The sequence below is a fragment of the Leptinotarsa decemlineata genome, unplaced genomic scaffold, assembly GCF_025532065.1.
Source record: "Leptinotarsa decemlineata unplaced genomic scaffold, Ldec_3_MD MMD2_tig00003308_RagTag_RagTag, whole genome shotgun sequence".
Taxonomy (NCBI): Eukaryota; Metazoa; Arthropoda; class Insecta; order Coleoptera; family Chrysomelidae; genus Leptinotarsa; species Leptinotarsa decemlineata.
Window position 1 is genome coordinate 3,660,321 of NW_027412586.1, and position 19,176 is coordinate 3,679,496.

General features: G+C 33.5%; 1 long non-coding RNA gene across 1 annotated transcript; it reads right to left on the bottom strand.

Annotated features, from left to right (window-relative positions):
* Positions 1-9,585: 9,585 nt before the first annotated feature.
* On the bottom strand, positions 9,586-15,799 carry LOC141483342 (uncharacterized). Its single transcript, XR_012466019.1, has 2 exons — positions 15,339-15,799; positions 9,586-13,534 (listed from the first exon to the last, which is right to left on the bottom strand). It is a non-coding gene; the product is annotated as an uncharacterized lncRNA (long non-coding RNA).
* Positions 15,800-19,176: the final 3,377 nt, after the last annotated feature.

A 19,176-nucleotide genomic window follows, 5' to 3' on the forward strand; every position in this document is an offset into this window, starting at 1 on the left:
TATATCGAAAACCCTTCCTCCCTAATGGTTACTCCAAAGTGATGGTTGAACAGGCTTTAGCTAGAAGACAGTAACAGCTCCGCAAGGAAGAGAAGCCACCACAACCAGTACTTGTATTTCCCTACATCAGAGGATTGTCAGAAAGGATAAGGATTGGGTCCAGATCTGGGAACACTATCCGTAGCAGTCTCACAAAAACCAGGCCAGCAAACGCGGACTGCGATTCCAAGAATTGCATTTACCGGATACGCTGCGAGGGCGGCGAATCATACATCGGTGAAACTGAGAGGTCATTGAAAGTTCGCATTGCCGAACACAAAAAAACACACACAGCGAGGAGAAACTAGCAAATCCGGAATAGCAGAGCATGTTTGAACCCATCAACATGACATCAAGTGGGCTCAAGCTGAAATCATCTACAAGGAGAAACACTGGTTTAGGAGAAAATTCAAAAAAGCCGCATTTAGCCAAGCTAGCGTAGAGATACGTAACATATGGAAACTTCTTATAAAGCGGAACACGACCAACTCCCGCCAAACGGTCAGCTCCCGCTAAAAACCAATGAAACGGAGAGAGAGAAGAAGTGATAGGTGAAAGCAGTCGAATGACCTATAAATAGTCAGATCTCCAAGAAATAAGTCTAGTGTTAGTTAGGGAAGCTATGGATTATACTGTAGACAACCCCTCCTGATATAGAAGGCCCCGACACTCTGTGGAATGAGGCCTCCATGTCCCCCGTTAACAGATAAACAATGTTTTCATCCATCTCACCCCAGCCAGGTAGGGGTACACAGTGAAGGGCGGCACTGATGTCTGAGGACATTCATGCTCGTGTTGATACTTCAATTTTTTTTGTTTTTTTTTTGGTTATTACTTGTAGGTATGTAATTTCATTGTAATTTCAGTTTTTTGCTTCATAAAATTGTTCTTTCAGCTAATCTTTTTAATTTTTTTACAGATTCTTTCAGGGATTTCAAATCAATTATATCATATTAGACACTGAAAGTCCGAACTGATGAAATAGATTCACAGTAATTACAATTTAGAACTAGTCTATTTCAAAACTCCAAACATGACCAGAAGATGGCAAATGAGACTTCACCGAGATGTTATGGAAATAATCCTTGTGAGGATCAAAAATCAAAACCACAGAATACATACTTTGTCAGTGAGAATCGATGAGTTCAATAGTCATTAGTGTTATGTTAATTGTTCACTCAGTTACCTCATTTACATAATGAGAATGATTACAAGTAAAACTGCAAATAAAACTCAAAAAATGACAATACTAAATTTTATATACAGTTGTCATTAATGACAAATATACAGAATACCCAACTCAGAAAAAATTCATATTTTCCAAATAAAGTCATTCTGATTATGGTCTATACTAATACTATAAACTAAACTATAAGTTTCAAGCATAGAGGAAAGAAAGAAACTCATCTGTGATTCAAGTATAAATGAAATAGGAATATTGTCTGATAAATTGAAAACTGCAGAACAAAAACCATCTCTAACAAAATTGCCATTTTTGATGAAGTTCAATGGAGCCCAGAGCCCATACTAAAAAACAACAAACACTTTTTCATGTAATCCTATTTTGTTCGTTGGGTTAATAGGGTTAATATTTATTTTGATTTTTGAAATATAGGTACCCTCTCTCAGCAGTAATGTATCCATGTAGCATCTCTGTGCCCAATCTCTATACCTTTACACTCAATAATCAAATTATAGTACTCACTTGTTGTACTCCTGTTGCACATGTAATAAATACACTATTTCACCCATAGTACTAGCATTCCTACTTTTCAAAACATGAGAGCAATTGTTAATTGTTTCAGTATTCAATTTCCAAATTTCAAAATGTGAAATAAATAAAAATAATTTTCAAAATAGTGTTATTTTGATTTTAGAATTAACAAACCATTTATATTTTTCATAACATGTCCCTCTGTTTCAAACTTCAGCAGATGAATTCTCTGCAAATGGTTCACTAAATTCTTATGGGTTTTGAATGCAGCATCACAATCTGCTTCAAGGCAACAGCTACTAAAAGTTGCACCGCATCCCTTCTGAGATGAATAAGATAAATATAGGTTCTGAATTTTTTTGGTGCACTTCTCGTATATGTCTGTTATGAGATGATTGTGTGGCATATACATTCTCACATATACTACATATAACTGACATTTTCTGAATTCAAATTTCTTTGCAGGTAGGTAAAAAAGAAACCACAGTATAACTAAAACAAGTTCTAACACATAACCTGATTTTTAAAGTATAGTTTGCAATTTCCCGCGAAATAGAAACTAGGTACGTTGGTACGGAAGGCGGTTTAGCCTCTCATCTTCTTTTTTGAAGAGAAATGTCATTCTTGTTTATTCGATCCTTGTTATCAAGTGAACCAACATAAATATTTAGTGAGAAAGTTAAAATTACAAAAGAAAATAGAAAATATTCAAAATGTACATTGGTTACTTTTGAATTGATAGGGTATTTATAATTATTATTTTCTGAGCACACAGTCATGAATGAAAAATAATTTTTTAAAAGTGAGAGGCAAGAAATCATTTTATTAGATTTAGTTCAATTACTCAATGAATGAAAAAATATTAATTTCCTATTTTCCACCTCTTCAAGGAACAGACAATGGCGGCATGAAAAAATATTATTTTTTTATCAAATAGAGTGTCAATTGAAAGTGCTAGAGAATAAACTGTAACAAAGAGTTTGGCAATACAACAGATAACTGTCGTAGGTTTCAACTTCCATAACAACATTCTCGAGGTTAAATTGTCCTCTAAATTCTTAGGACTTATATGTATATAATAAACCTAAATTCGAGGATCATATTATTATGTACTAAATAAAAAACTCACATCTGGCTGTTTTGTTACCAAGTCAGTTTCAAGAGAACTAGGTAGAACCTTTGCAAGATCTGCTTACTTTGCCTTTGTAGATGCACATATAAGGTATATGGCATTTCCTTCTGTAGGGAGTATGCAGCAAAAGCATGCTGCAGACTGTTTTTGTTTTACAGAATTGAGCTGTCCGGTATGTGTAGGGGGCAAAGTTCCATAATTCATTAAACAACGAACCGTAACAAAAATCTCTCTATTCATCCTTGAAAATTTTACACTTACTTCTGGCGTTTTTTCAAATTTATGAATACCAAAGAGCTCTGTTACGCCAGCGACGCAAAGTACGGAAATCGCATTTATAAAATGCCAAAATTATAGGTACTTTTTAGGTGCTTTTAGGGTACCGAAGTCAAAAACTAGGTGGTCTGTAACTTACACCGCAACTCAATACTCAAAGTTGTGTTGTTAGCATTATGTAATGCTAGCAACGCAATGAAAATAATAATGAAATAATTAATGTTAAGGAAACAATTAGGTGCTTATTAAGTGCTAAACGGAGAGTATCGTGAAATTTTCTAATTAATAAACAAAAGCTTCCAATTTCGCTAAAGAACAGATCTAAGAATCAGATATAAACTATGCGTGATAATAAAGTGTTAATTAGGTGCTTGCAAGAAATTAAGTTGAAAACGACCGTGAATAAGCGAAAAAACATCTCGGGATACCTGATTTGAGAAAAAAAAATTAACAATATGCAATTAAGTCTTGAAATGCTCGTAAACTAATAGGTACATAGACAATCAAAATTAAGAGCTTATTAAGTGCTCACTAGATATTCATAGTAAACCTAGATTCTATAATGCCTATAGGGCTCATGGACCTGAAAACCACCATGACTGATGTACTGAATTTTTATAGTAAGTTTCTCAATAAATAAGGGCAAGAGAATAAAGTGCTAATTAGGCGCTCATTGGATATTAATAGTAAACCTAGATTCCATAATGCCTATAGTGCTTATGGATCTGAAAACCACTATGACTGATGGACTGAGTTCTTACAGTACATTCCTCAATGAATAGGTACATGAGAATATAGTGCTAATTACGAGCTCATTGGATACCTATTTATAGAAAATCTAGATTCCATAATTCCTATGTGGCTCATGGGCCCAATAACCACCATGACTGATGTACTGAGTTCTTAAAGTATGTTCCTCAATAAATAAGGGCGTGAGAATAAAGTGATAATTAGGTGCTCACTAGATATTTATAGTAAACCTGGATTCCTTAATTGCTATGGGGCTCATGGATCTGAAAAACACTATGACTGATGAACTTTCTTACAGTACGTTCCTCAATAAATAAGGGCATGAGAATGAAGTGCTGATTAGGAGCTCATTAAATATTTATAGTAAATCTAGATTCCATATCCCTATTGGGTTTATGGACCCGATAACCGCCAAGTTGGTGAAACTTTTTTATCAGTGGTAGATCATTTTGTGGACGAACGAATATTTGAAGTTAAAATGCTCTAATAGTCCAGTTAATTATAATCCAATACAAATTTGAACCCAAGATTTAAAATTATTTGATATTGAATTTGAATAACTGAGTTTCTCAAAATATACGCCCTTTTGGCCTTGCAGAAACAATTTTTACTAATTATAATTTAAAAAAATTTCTATTAGACTAATTGATTGAAAATGATTGAATTAAAACTTTTGAGTCCTAACATATATTAAAACTAAAATATGCCACTTTTTTTCAATTTTCAAATTTCTTTTGCAGGACTCAAAAGTTTTAATTTAATTTTTTTGAATCAATTTGTGTAATAGAACTTATTTTAAATTATAATTAGTGAAAAAACTTAAAAATACTGATCCATTGCAACAGTAATGATATGTTCATTCTGACATATTGTTGCTTCAATTATTGCAACTTGCTCAACTGACAATAATTTCTCATTTTTGACAATTTGTGAAATTGATAATTTTTTTTTGAATGTAAAAGTAAAATTTGAATCAGTCATGGTGGTTTTCAGGTCCATGAGCCCCATAGCCATTATGGAATCTAGGTTTACTGTAAATATCTAGTAAGCACTTAATTATCACTTCATTTCGATTGTCTGTGTATGAGTTCACGATCATTTTATGACTTTATTGTATATTGTTATTTTTTTTTTCTCAAATCAGGTATCCCGAATTTGTTTTCCTTAATACCGCTTAATAAGACTTAATTCCGCTTAATTCCTTGCAAACACCTAATTAGCACTTTATTACCACGCTTAGTTTATACCTACCTGATTGAGCACTCGTCCTCATTTTTGAGAGACCTGATTTTTTGATCTGTTGTCAAGCAAAATTGGAAACTTTTGTTTATTAATTAGAAAATTTAATGAGCATCTAATAGTGTTTCCTCAACATTCATTATTTCATTATTATTTTCATTGCGTTGCTAGCATTACATAATACTAACAACGCAACTTTGAGTATTGAGTCGCGGTGTAAGTTACAGAGCACCTAATTTTTGACTTCGGCACCTAAAAAACACCTAAAAAGTACCTAATTTTGGCATTTTGTAAATGCGATTTTCGTACTTTGCGACGCTGGCGTAACAGAGCTATATAGCTCTGTTACGCCAAAGTACTCGAGATTTTTGGCACAGTAACTATCTGATAGACGCTTTGGAAAGGCTTGTGGTTTAAAAAAAATGGGTATGGGTCGTTCTTCTTTTAAACTTACAATTTGGTGAAACATTAGCTAAATTTCGAAAAAAATATATATAAAGCTTTTTCGTCAGTATACAGGGAAATTCAAATTCGACCCCCACCATTAGGATCTCCTAAACTGTAGGAGAAACGTCGAAGCTTAAATTCAGGCAAAGTTGCGTTTTTTGTGCTTAACAAAGTACTGTTTTGTTTAATGTTTTATATGATGTGTATATTACCATTTTTTTTGTACCTTGGGAGCTGTCCGACTTGTCCATTTAGTACAACTCTCCAGAAAACACTGCAGCCTCTTGGGCTTATCGCGTTTATTATCCCATCTTCTCATATGACACCCATTCCATTAGTCTCGTTTCCTATACTAGTTTTTACAGGTTCCGTGTTGGATGTTCATTATATTCTTCTGGACGTAATTTTGTACGTCCATATATTGCCTGCCTCCTGTGATTCAGTGTCTCACATTCGCATAAGATGTGTAGAGCTGTTTCTGTCCCTTCGTTGCATAATTTGCAGCTGAAGTCTCCGTTTTACAGACCCATTTTATTCAGGTGTTCTCTAAGCAGACAATGACCGGTTAGTAACCCTGTAGAAGTCACATACAAAAAGTGTGCAGTAAACTCAATTCCGCTTATTATTCGATCAAACAGTTAAAACATTGTTTAGATAGGTTTGGTTTACTAAATGTTTACTTTGCGAATGCATACTCCCACATTAGTTTCAACATAATGGCTTGGGGATGTGCAAAGGAATTTTCTAGAGTTTTCATCCCTCAAAAACGACTGATAAAATTGATATTCAACCTGGGGTACCAAGAAAGTTGTAGAACCGTTTTCAAAAGAGAACGCTTGACTGCACCCGCAATTTATATAATGAAATGTGTCATTTTTGTGCACTGGAAACTTGACTTGTATATAACGAACTTGAGCATTCACGGTCGTGATACTCGCCATGCTACCTCTCTGAGGGTCCCTTCACATAAGAGTGATCATTTTAAAAAATCTCCATTACATAATGCCATAAATTTTTATAACAGACTGCCACTTTCTATAAAGAGGTTGAATTCTTCAACTTTGTTCAGTAAGAAAGTTAAAAACTTATTACTGGACAAATGTTACTACAGTCATAAGGAATATTTAGAGGATTCTTTCACAGAAGAATAATAATAAGATATATAATCGTTTTAAATTTCACTTGCTGTTTTGCTTTAGTTTCAGTGTTCTGACTGGCGATTTTATCGTTTTTTTTTAAATATGTGTGTACATGTTTGTAAATATATGTATATATGTAAATATATACATATGTATATTTATTTGACTACGGCAAGCAAAATTGCCACATCTTTCATTCATTTTTCAATTAGCATTTTATATATCTATATGTACTTATACCTTTGTATATGCAAATATTAATTTTTATTTAAGCTTTGATTCCATAATTTTATTCATAAGTGACGTACTGTTTTTTGTAAATAATCATTGACCTACCATATATACGCTATGTATCACAAATGGTGAATAAATATTATTATTATTATTCTGAGCCGATCCCTACTATATTGAAGTAGTTCTTCGGTTCTTTTCTCAGACGGCTCCCTAATGAAGATTCTACTGTGTTTGTTGCCAGTTACTCTTGTCCAGTACTCTGTGTGCTTCTTATTGGCCCATGTCCTAATCTGGTTTTGTACCAATGATTTTGGTATCACCAGAGCTGGTTCAGGACCTATAAATGAAGTTGATGATCCGAGTCTAGCGCATTCATCAGCTTTATCATTACCTGTGATTCCTGAATGCCCTGGCACCCAGTACAAAGTTAATTTGTCCCTGTTTGTAAGTTCATTCAGTTCTTCATGGCATTCCCAGACCAGTTTTGATGTCACCTTCGGGTTTGTCAGAGCCCCTAGTGCGCTCTGTAAAAATATTGATCCGCTCATTTCTTTGAGGTCTCAATTTAATAAGCCTTGCACACTGCAAGATAGCATACACTTCCGCCTGAAAGACGGATGTGTATATTGTCCTAGCGGATAGCTGTAGTTTAGATTTCTATCCGCTCGGTATATTCCAGCTCCCGTTCCATGTTTGGTCTTCGATCCATGGACGTAGAAAAATAAATGGACTCAGTTATTTACCTCATTAAATGAAGCCGGTGAATGGGAGCATTCTAAGATCACGGTGTGGATATGGACGTTGCCATAATGAATCCGTGATAATCCTTTAATTTCACCAATGCTGTGCGGAACTTCAAAACTAACAAATTACATTCAACAGCATGAAGTTATGACCTCTATCATGAGGTTAAAATAGACATCAAACATTTCAGAACCTAAACTAGTGCCAGGTGTTTTTTCCAAACATGTTTTCGGGATGACTAATGGTCTTCCACTCTTCACGGCTTATGATTTTGGCCGTGAAGTTTGTGTTAAAGGTGTACTTTGGTATCATGTGGTCCGTGCATTTATTCAATATGTGCTCTCTACTTGTTCCGATCTTTTGTAGTTCGGTGAGTTTTCCAGTCTGAATTGGCCCATCCTGGGCTCCCCCATTATCACAAAGTGTAAAGGAGGTAGATTCAGGAGTGTCTCCAATGCAGCTGTTGGGGTAGTTCTCATTGCTCCCGTCATTCCCAAACATGCAAGTCTTTGCACCTTGCCTAGTTTGTTGATGGCGGTCGCCTGCTTCATCTTTGGCTACCAGACCAGAGATGCGTATGTTATCATGGGTTTAACCACCATCGTGTCAGCCAATATACCACGTCTGGTTTTAACCCCCATGTTTTTCCATAGGTGCGTCTGGCGAGCATCGGTGCTACCTCCGCTTTCCTCTTCATCTTATCCAAGTGTTGGTTCCAGATCAGTTTGGAATCTAGAATTACTCCCAGATATTTAACCTCCCCCGACACTTGTATTTCTTCATCTCGAAGTTTTAGAGGTCCGAGACCATCCGTTTTGGTCCTCTTGGTGAATGCTACTTGGATGGGCTTATGTTAAGCACTTCTTCTTCGGTCCATCTTGTTATAATGTTCAGGGCCTGCTGCATGCATCCCTTCACTACATTATTGTATCTACCCCGGACTAAGATGACTAAGTCGTCTGCATAGCCCAGTGCTTTATACCCATTATGGTCCAAGAGACATACTAGCTCGTCCATTACAAGGTTCCATAACAGAGGGGATAGAACCCCCCCCCTGAGGACAGCCCCTTGCTACCCGTGCCACGACTGTTTCCCCCATAATGGTTGTATATACCAATCTTCCCATAAGCATGCAGTCTATTCACCTACAGCTTGTCTTGTCTCCTAAATTGTATGAGAAACGCCAAAGCTTAAATTCAGGCAAAGTTGCTTTTTTGTGCTTAACAAAGTACTGTTTTGTTTAATGTTTTATATGATGTGTATATTACCATTAATAGACGGGAAATCGTAGAAGCAGTTAATCATGAGATTCTGCTCAGAAAACTTTATCTCTATGGCATTTTGAATATTTTAATGAAAGTTATAAAAAATAATGGTTGCTATTACGTGATAGGGAATATATTTAGGAGTTATAAAGATATTTTTACACTCACTAGCGGGAGACAACTGTGATTTGTATGAAATACATTTCTGTCATACGTAGTTATAACTTTATAACGTACTTTTTACAATGAAAGTATTCAATACAAATGTTATTTAATCATGCACAGCCATTATACCTATGTATAGTACAGTGCATGTTGAAATGCAATCAAGAAAAAATAATGGTAACTTCCGTGTTTTTCATTTCAACGAGTGGTGGACACTAAGATTCCTAGAAACCCTGGTGTTGGTAACGCTTAGATTTTGTTTTGAACTTTTTGAAGGAACCACCTGTTGCTTTTAACAACACTTACGAGGTTTTCCCAAGATGGCGCTATTCTGAATTGTTCGAGTCCCCGCTGAGTCAGTCAAATTAATTATTATCTGTCATTGTCAAAAAGAATTTTTAACTTTTGGTATTTTGAAATTGATATTTTTTGTCATCCCAATCTTTACATTATTCGCATTTTTTATTATAGTTTTTGTTCGTTAGTTCTCAGTTATTTTAGTTTGGTTACATTTTTCAGTAGGAATAAGGAATAGTTTTATATAGTGTATAAGGATACTTTTTGTAAAATGGGACAATTCTGTATTTTGTGTGAACAGTGTAAAAATTCGAGTAATCATCTGTATTCAGTGCCAAAGGTAAATGAAACATTTTATAATTACTGTCAATCCACCACGGATAAACTAAGTATGTATCAGCCTACACCAAAAACCAACTTCATATTTTGAATAATCCTTCACCCTTTCAAATCCACCTTCTGCTACTAGAGTATCATTACTTTCTTAATCATAATATCAAATTGAAAATAAACATTCACTTATGCTTTTTTAAATTTTTTTTAAATACAACCTAATACCTAGTTGCAAGAAAAGTCTACTCATAGAATCATAGATACCTACAGATGAATATTACAGTATGCAGAGAGATTTATTGCATTTCTACAGAATTATTATGAGAAGTAAGTAAGTTTACAGTTACATGAAATTTAACATCCATTTAAAATATCATGATATTAATATCAGCATAAAATTTAAAACTAATAAAAAATTAAATCTATATCAACAATTAATAAATCATATATTAAGTTTGAAAATCACTCTCTGAGTAGGGCTCCATGTCAAACAAATAGTTCCCCAAGCCTAACAGAATGTTGTATATTTTTGAAATCTTGTGGAAAATTATTGTAGAAATCGAGGGTGTTGTTGTATTGTGGACTTGTATAAAGAAAATTTATTGGGTGGTTAAAAGACAACTCATGTATGATGAGAAACCTAATGCTCTCTTAAATATATACTCGTAGTAGTGGATTGCATATAGAATTCCAAGCAACCAAACAGTATGCTCTTTTAACTTTACTTGTTCTCAATTGGTGATTTGAATGGTTTTATTTGTGCATTGTACCTGATCAAAATCTGTAATTTATAGGATGAAAACAAGAGGAAACTGTGGATGGATGCTGTTAGGAAATATCTGCCTGATGGTGCTTTTATTTGCTCAAAGCATTTTCCCATCCATTTCATTGGTGAGAAAAAACTATTGAAGGGTGCCAAACCATCATGCATGTGAGTATTCAGTTTCTACAGCACTACCTATAAATCCTATCAAAGATTTGTATATTTTTTTCAAGGTGCACTTATAGAGAAGTACTTAATTGTACAAATTTCAAGAAAACGTGCACCATTTCCAGAACCAGTTTACTAATAATTTCTGTAGTTGGAAAGTATCCGTTGAATAAGGTATCAAAAGCAAATTTGATCACATACAAATCAAGAGAGAACACTTGGTGTTATCAAAATGATAAATATCAAATTATTTATATATGAAATGATAACCCCTTCTAGCTTTACCTATCTACAAAAAAAGGTTCTTTTCAACCGGCTGTTCTCTAACAGTAACCCTGAGAAGTTTGCAGTTGGAAACAAACACTCTATGCCATTCATTTTTCTTGAAGATAAAAGATTGTTGTTGTTTTCAGTTCAACTCAAGCATATCAATGTCCTTTTACAAATTTCATATAAGGCTCATAACGGACTTTAAAAAGAAAGTTATTGATAACATAATATGAGAAGAGATATTTATGTAACCATTATTTAATTGAATCATGTTGAAAAAGGGATATGTTACAAATTGTCCAAATGTGTGGAGTTTAGTTATAACATTTCATATTATTTTTCATTTCAATGATCGCAACTGCTGTTTTGTTCAATATTTTACATCATATTTTCCCTTGATACCTTTCATAAAAATACATCATTATTCAATACGGGCTAATATGGGCTAATATCATTCTATAAATAAAAGGTGATAGTGGAAGAAAGGGGTAAAGTTGAAGAACATTTTCTATAAATGCCTGATTCACAGAAAATTAACTTCATTAACTTTACCCTCTATTTTCTGATATCTCATATTTGTCAATATCTGTGTAAGCTTACTGCTTACACATGGAAATAATAAATACATTGTCATTATTATAAACAGCCTCTTCTGAGAACATAATAAAAAAAAGCTGTATCTTTTAGAATCTTCTTGTGAGACGGTTATAATTAAATGCCAGTAGGAATTTTAAAAAAAATTAATGAAAAAGTTGTTATCGAACAAAGGGTTATATTTAGCTTAGAATCGCACGTTGAAAGGTAAGATTTCGTTAATCCCTGTTCGCACAATTTTCGACTTCTGAGGGCTGCCGTTCGTAGGGGAACGACAGCTGGTTTACAGAAAAACCAATTTTAACAAATACCATTTAAGTTTTTTGTCCATGTTTATTTACAGGGATCTCAATTTATTCAGTTTTGTTTACAATAAATTATATAACAAAGAAAGCTTGTGCTGTAACCACTTATACTACTACTATAATTATTATAGACACATTTATGTGTGTTTAATAAAGGACAAAATTAAAGTAATGAAAAACATTTGCATGAGTAAAGAGTGAGATTCTTAAAAATATTTTCATCATCACAGAAGAAATTGATTTTATCAGAGTAGTTATTTTCAAGTCTCAACATTTTAGATGTTGGAGATGGAGAATGATACCCATAGTTAGTTAAGTGATATGGTGTAATAAATAGCTTTATTTGTCTGATGGACCTTCGTGGAACGTTGAAAGTTATAGGGGAGAGAATTTCCGGACAATCAATGAAACCAGATATAATTTTGAATAGATAAACTAATGATTTAATGTAACTTCGATTCTGAAATCAGCATGAAATATTTCTAAAATTGAACTGAATGTATAAACCCATCCTGTCTAATTTCGTAATAGTTAGTTTCCTGGCTTTGCCCTGATCATTTTCAGTAAAAATATTTGACTGCAACTGAGACAATCATATTCAGTTGCGTTGATGAAGTAATCTTAGAGAATAAAGTTGATACTGAAATTAGTTTCAATGAATATATTATGAGGAGTACTTCGTCAACGCCGCTGACTGTCGTAGTTGCACTTGAAACGTTTGGAGTTTACCAAAGAAGACAACAGCAAAACCCAAAAACCAACCAAAACATTGAAGTCAGTCATGAAATCATACTACATGAGCTGTTGAAAATTATTGATGAAGGATGCTGAAATTTTCCCAGATTCAAAGATTGATTTTCATTTTTTTATAACTGGTTTTATTTTTCAGTTTGCAGTTGGATTATCCAGTGGAAAAAACTCCGTTTGAAACATGAACAACTGAAATACTTCAATTCCTATATTTAGTTCTGTGATCAGTTTTTTCAAAGAATATTTGATAAAGCTTCTGCCAAATATCTGATAAGGATTGTGTGATTATTTATATAGTTTTATTAATTTAATTAAATAACATTTATTGATCTAAAGGGTAAAACATGTTTTAGACAAATAAATTGATGGATATATAGCCGTTGCTATGTGGTAGAAGATCATTATGAAAAATTTAGATTTTAGACAAGTTGTATTGTGAAATTGACGTGATAGTCATTTTTATAATAAAAATAGGTATTTTGATATTTTTTATTTCTCAGCGAAACCGCTCCTGAACTTCCACTAAACGTTTTTCCTAGTCCATCCTGTAGTATTCTACCCGATTCACACTCTGTCACAAAACATCCATTGGCAAATTCTAGCAGTATTCAACTAGAGAATATTCCTAATCCCATTTTGGTTTCAAATACTTGATGACATCCAGATTGAACCAAGATCATTTGGAGGTGATAATGTTCACATATCCATAACAATTCCAATCAACTTTGTTGATATTATTTTCAGCATTTTTGGGATGATGAGAGCTGCAGGTGGATGCAATACTCATCCCAAGTCAACTCAAGTTGGACAAATATTCCGCCTAATGTCCCTCTATTCTCTGATAAAACCGCCCAGGGAAAGTAATGTTAGTGGAGGAGAAATGATGAAATCCCTTCTTCATATTGGAGATCTGAAAGAAAAACAGCAAAAATTTATATTCTATATTGAAATAGAAAAAACTATCTCCGAAATTGAAGAGGACTTCTCAGGTATTGATGAAGCTTTTGCTTACTTCTGTGAATATGTTGCAAAAAAAATTAAAGGCAACACCAAATGTGGAGAATGTGTGGATTCGATATTGGAGAAGGGAAATGAAATATTCAATTCCCTCATAAGAAACAAGAGCAGAGGATTTTTAACATTACCATCACAAAAAATTAATAGCTTTCTTCACGATGTTGAAGCCACAATAATATCAGGTGTTTTTGAGAGGGAACTTAAAAGAAATTGCTTTCCAGTAATTTTAATCAAATTGTCAAATTTTTCTCCCAAAAATATTGTAGGTTGTGAACACCACAAGGAAGAATTGTTAAGAGAGGCACTGAGGGCATATTTGATCTCTAGATTGAATATCTGCTGTGCTAAAGAGCATAATGAAAGAGCCCTCGAAAATAAAAATTTAAAAAAATACAATTTTCTGTGAGTCAAATTTCGAAAAATCTGAAAATATCTGTTGAGATGTGAAACTCTCATCAGATGTATGTTTTTTTAAAATTTGATTGAATATTTTCAAAAAACTACCATCATAATTGATAATCACATTGTTTGAAAAAAAGAACTCTTTTACACACTCAATGTAAAAGGTTGTAGTGAGCAATTAAAGTATATCAGAAGACATTTTGTATTTGTATTCTAAAAGACGCTAATCTACTTTCATGCAGTCTGCAAAAATTCAACCTAGTGTTCTCTGAACATTACGGTATTTTACTTTTCGTGGGAACCTGAATATAAAAGAAATCCCATCACAAGGAAACTGGAAGTTAATTTACCACTGGTAAGGATATTAAATACAATTTCACCTCGACTGATAAAAAACTAACTTAACTTTTGAACGGTTTGACGTAGAAACATGAAAAAAACGTTTGGGGGCTATTACCGATACTATTTTTTGAAAAATTTGAAATTTTAATTGGCATGGGGGTCAAGTGTCAAATTGATCTATCAGTGATGACCTGCACATGCAATCATTGCAAAAAATATGACTCAATGAAATCAAATTAAAATAATAATAATGGAAGATATTTGAATTAAACTTTGTTCAATTTATGCTGGAACTGTAAATTTCAATAATTATAAATACAGAAATCTTATAAACTTTAATATACTTTTACAGACAATAAATAGTTCACATTCTTTCTGAACCAAAGAAGTTATTCAATACATCTGATGATCAACGGAAGGTAATTGACCATCTTACATCTATTGTAAATTAATAAATTTTGCCTTGTAATTTCTCTCAAGTTATTTGCAGAACCCAAAGGCTTGCATGACGAGTTCAAGGTGGGACTGTAGTGCTATTTCTCTTGAGTGATTTTCTGTACTTAACGAGATGTGTATGTATAAGAAAATCAATGTCCTGATTCATGAGTAGAACTGCTAGGTGTGATACACATACATCCATAGTCACTATGAGTAGATGTATTTTGGTTGAATATCTATTAGAAAACAGCTGTGTTTCTACTCATTACATTGTTCTTCGTATATAAACCGCTTATTCCAAATTTTATGCATCAATGAGGAAACTTTTTAATCATTAATTAAAAAAAAAACGGTTAAAAGTTGGTGCTTATCAAAATGATCTCTTAACAGGTAATCGAAAAGTTCGACAAAGAATTCACTGGGAATATTTCTTTGTAATCTAGTGAATTATTCAGTTTTTCCATTCCAATACCATACTAAAAGCATGTATTCAAGTATATAATCTTTATACTTACCACCTGTTTTGCGGAATTCGTTCCGATAAACAACCAATGTCAACTACATAATATCTGCCAACATTTCTTGAGTTGAAATATCAAGAAATTACACGAAATTTCTTCAAAACTTTGCTTGGGTTGAAACTTCAACTAATAATTCACCAGAACTTGGACACTTATCTTTCAATTTAATACTGACAATTCGTCAATAACACTTAAAACACAAAAAATTCATTAACTCACTTTTTAAGTTATCCTAAAAGCACAGTAACTATGAAAAATGAATGTGGAATTAAATATAAATACAAATACACCCTGTGTGGTCTTATGATTACAGTTTACTGTAATGACTGCTTGCGCCATCTGAAACGGCGTAAACGGCGTTGATCTCTGCTAATCAAGTTAGCCATAAATCCCTCATTTTACCCCAAACTTTTGCAGGTATGAGTAGATGCACCAGGGTTTTTAGACATCTTAGTGGACACCTTTTGTAGGTTAAAAAGAAGAACGATCTATGGTATAAGCATATAAAAAAAAGTTTCGCCTGTGTAATGATATTGGTGATCCAAGAGAGATATTTCAAACTTCCTTCAAAAGGGAAAAAGATACAAATGTTTGGCTTTGGATATACAGTGTTTTACTGTATAACAATTTAGATAGTTTCAAAGATTTGACTGATTTTATAGATACACTTCGAAGAAGTAGATGGAATATGATACAGACTGGTAATATTGTTGATTTTTCGCATAAAATTGATTTCTTTTGATAAATTATCACACTGTGATAATATAGTTGAGTTCTACTACTATTATTGTACTACTTTTATGAATTGAATAAAGTGTTTGAAAAAAAATGACATGTAAACACTTACTTTTACCAGAAAGGAGTGTCCTAACTACTTTATTTATAAAATGCAGAAATACACGTTTATAAAGATCTCACGAAATCCACGACTTTGGTGTCCTTTCCAAAGTGTCTCAAAATTCAACCAGCAAATTTGAAATATTATTTAGGAAGCTAATGAAAAGTTATGTGAATTGATGGATGTAGCGGTGTACTACGATGTGGTAGGAAATCATAATAAAGAAAAGAGAATTGAAACTTTCTGTTTTTTACCACTTTTATTTGTAACTAACGTTTTACTGCAGTTTCGTCCTATAAGGACATTTTCAAACTAATACATTAAACCAATAATGGTTCATTACATTGGAACTTATATACCACCCCTATAGGTAATAATAGAGGTACTTGGCTTGATTGAGTACCTGAATTCACAATGCGGATATGCCAATTTGAAAACCGGTGAGTAAACTAAATCAATTTGATCATTTAACAGGTTGCACCCGCACTGTTTATGCTTGTGAATTTCCAAGGATTCTAAATAATTGAGTTTGTAACCCTTCCTTGCATAGTGCAAAATTTCCATATCGTTTAGATTCGGAAACTTGTGGTTGCATGCCAAGGAAGGGTTTGAAAATGTCGAATAATTTTTACTTAGTCTGAAGGACCTTTCATGTTCAGCATACCGTTTTTGGAAATTTCGACCACATTGTCCCACATAGACACTATTACACTCCGGACACGAGTTTATAAACTCCAGATTTCTTCAACTTGTCCACCTTATCTTTGGCATGGAAAAGGAAATCAGATAACCTGGCATGTGGTCTAAATGCCACTTCCACATTGTTTTTTCTGAAGAAACCCGCAATTATCTCTGTTCTTTTTCCAAAATATGTTATGGTTACCCATTTCTTGATTTCTGGTTGTTTGACCTGAGGGTATATTAATCTGTAAATGAATTTACGGCTTTGTTTTCTGACTGGATAGTATCTGCGTTGAAACCATTATTATTATCTATCTGTGTGATTATATCAATTTCCCTAGCTTGATTGTTAGCAGATAAAGGCAGTGAGAATGCTCTGTGCAACCTGTGAAGGCTGCTGTTAATTTATGACTGTCTGTACGGAAAGAATTGCTTGGGATGGTAATGTCTGTATAGCTAGGTTTTCTGAAACCATTGGTAAACCTGAATCTTGTTTATAACATTTGTTGCTGAACTGTAGGTAGCTCTGATTCAGGCACACATTGAAAGCTGTTGAAACTTCAAAGGAAGTGATATGGTCTACTTTGGCTTGATCTAATATGTCTAAAATGAGAGGCTTACACTCGTACGATATGACAGTAAAATTGAATCATGTGGCGTGGTTTGGTTCCTTATGTATTCTACTAAAGTCAGTGAATTTTTAATGTTGTGAGGTTCTCTTACCGGACTATTTATATACGAAACTACCGATCTTATGGGGTTATCCTCTTATGTGTTTTCATTATAGTTTAGGGCAAGAGGGGTTCATGTTGGTGATTCTCCGTTTCTCTGATTCCGTGAAAATGATTTTAGTAACTGAGAGGAAATTTTTCAATTCATTTTGACTAGTTTTTGGTTGGGTCTTTCTTGATGACAGTAAGGTTTTCATTTTGAATGATTGATTCAATGTTCTGCACATATGTTTCTCGTTCAAGGATAACGATGGCATTCGATTTATCAACTTTTGTGAAAACATGATCGTTTTTTCTTATTTTTTGTTGTATAGTTTTTATTATGCCTGTTTCTCTACTGTTTGATAAAGAGGATGGATGGTTCTGAATTACTTCATTGATCTTGTATGCCCCTATATCTCTATTATCTGTCTGTTTCAATGCAATAACTGTATCTGTTATCAACGTATCCAAACTGTTTTTATTAATTATTGTTGGTGTATATGTCGGCCCTTTAGACATTGCTGAAATTTCCTCTTTGTTAAACTCTAATTTGGTCAAGTTAATGATTCTTTCGCTGAACTGGATATCTGGTTCGACTGATTTGCTGTGTATATGTTGTTGTTTCTGTATTAGTGCCCTAAGAGTTATGTTTTCCACCTACAAACTCACCGACTTAATAACATAGAATACTTATTCAAGAGAATCATAAGTATTAAATATTAAGCTTTAGCGGCTATAGTCTACAATATCCGTATTTTGGGTTTAAGGGCTGTCGTGTAATGGGATTTCTTCCTGATGTTGCACTAGCATGTGTGTCTAGTTTCTTCAATCTCTGCTTTCAACATTTGAGATGGCTCCCAAACCTGAGGAATATGCGGATATGGTATATGTATACTCTGTGCATCTAAACAACAGAGTGATTCAAAATATTATCATGCATAGTGCACATGATCTCTCAGACAAGCCTGCTTGTACAGAGTCGCACTGCGGAACGACCAAAATTGTATTTAATTTTTTTCAACAATATGTGGATGGGTATATAATCTTTTTTTAAGTGAAGTGTAGGGACACAAATGAGTAGTTTCTTAAGCTGTATCAGTACTTTTTAAAAATTTTAAACTTCAAAATACCGTATATGTACACACTACAGGTGTTAAAACTTAACTGACCACTCTGACACTAACAATGAATTCCGCCAGCAGATTGCAGTTAAATCTGATTGGCCAGCGTAAGGGGCTCAATAGATGCAAATGTGTACGGTGATCATGCCTTGATCACGCATCTATCTTTGTTTGGATTACTTTATTGAATATATATTGTTTAGTAAGTTAGAATATGCCCGAGTTATATGGAAATGCAAAAAATTAATGATTGAAATACTTGTACAACAAAAAATTCAGCAAATTGTCAGGTTATATTTTATGTGGAACCATTTGAAATAAATTTCATATGTAAAATTAAAAAAATAAAAGGACTGTGAAGAATTTCCTTATTTTAGTCAAAATTCTGAATGGTCAAGTAGATAATATTTTTCTAACCATTCAGATGAATCTTTATGTTCCACCAGTGAGTTTTCATCCAAGAAAGATTAATTTTCTCA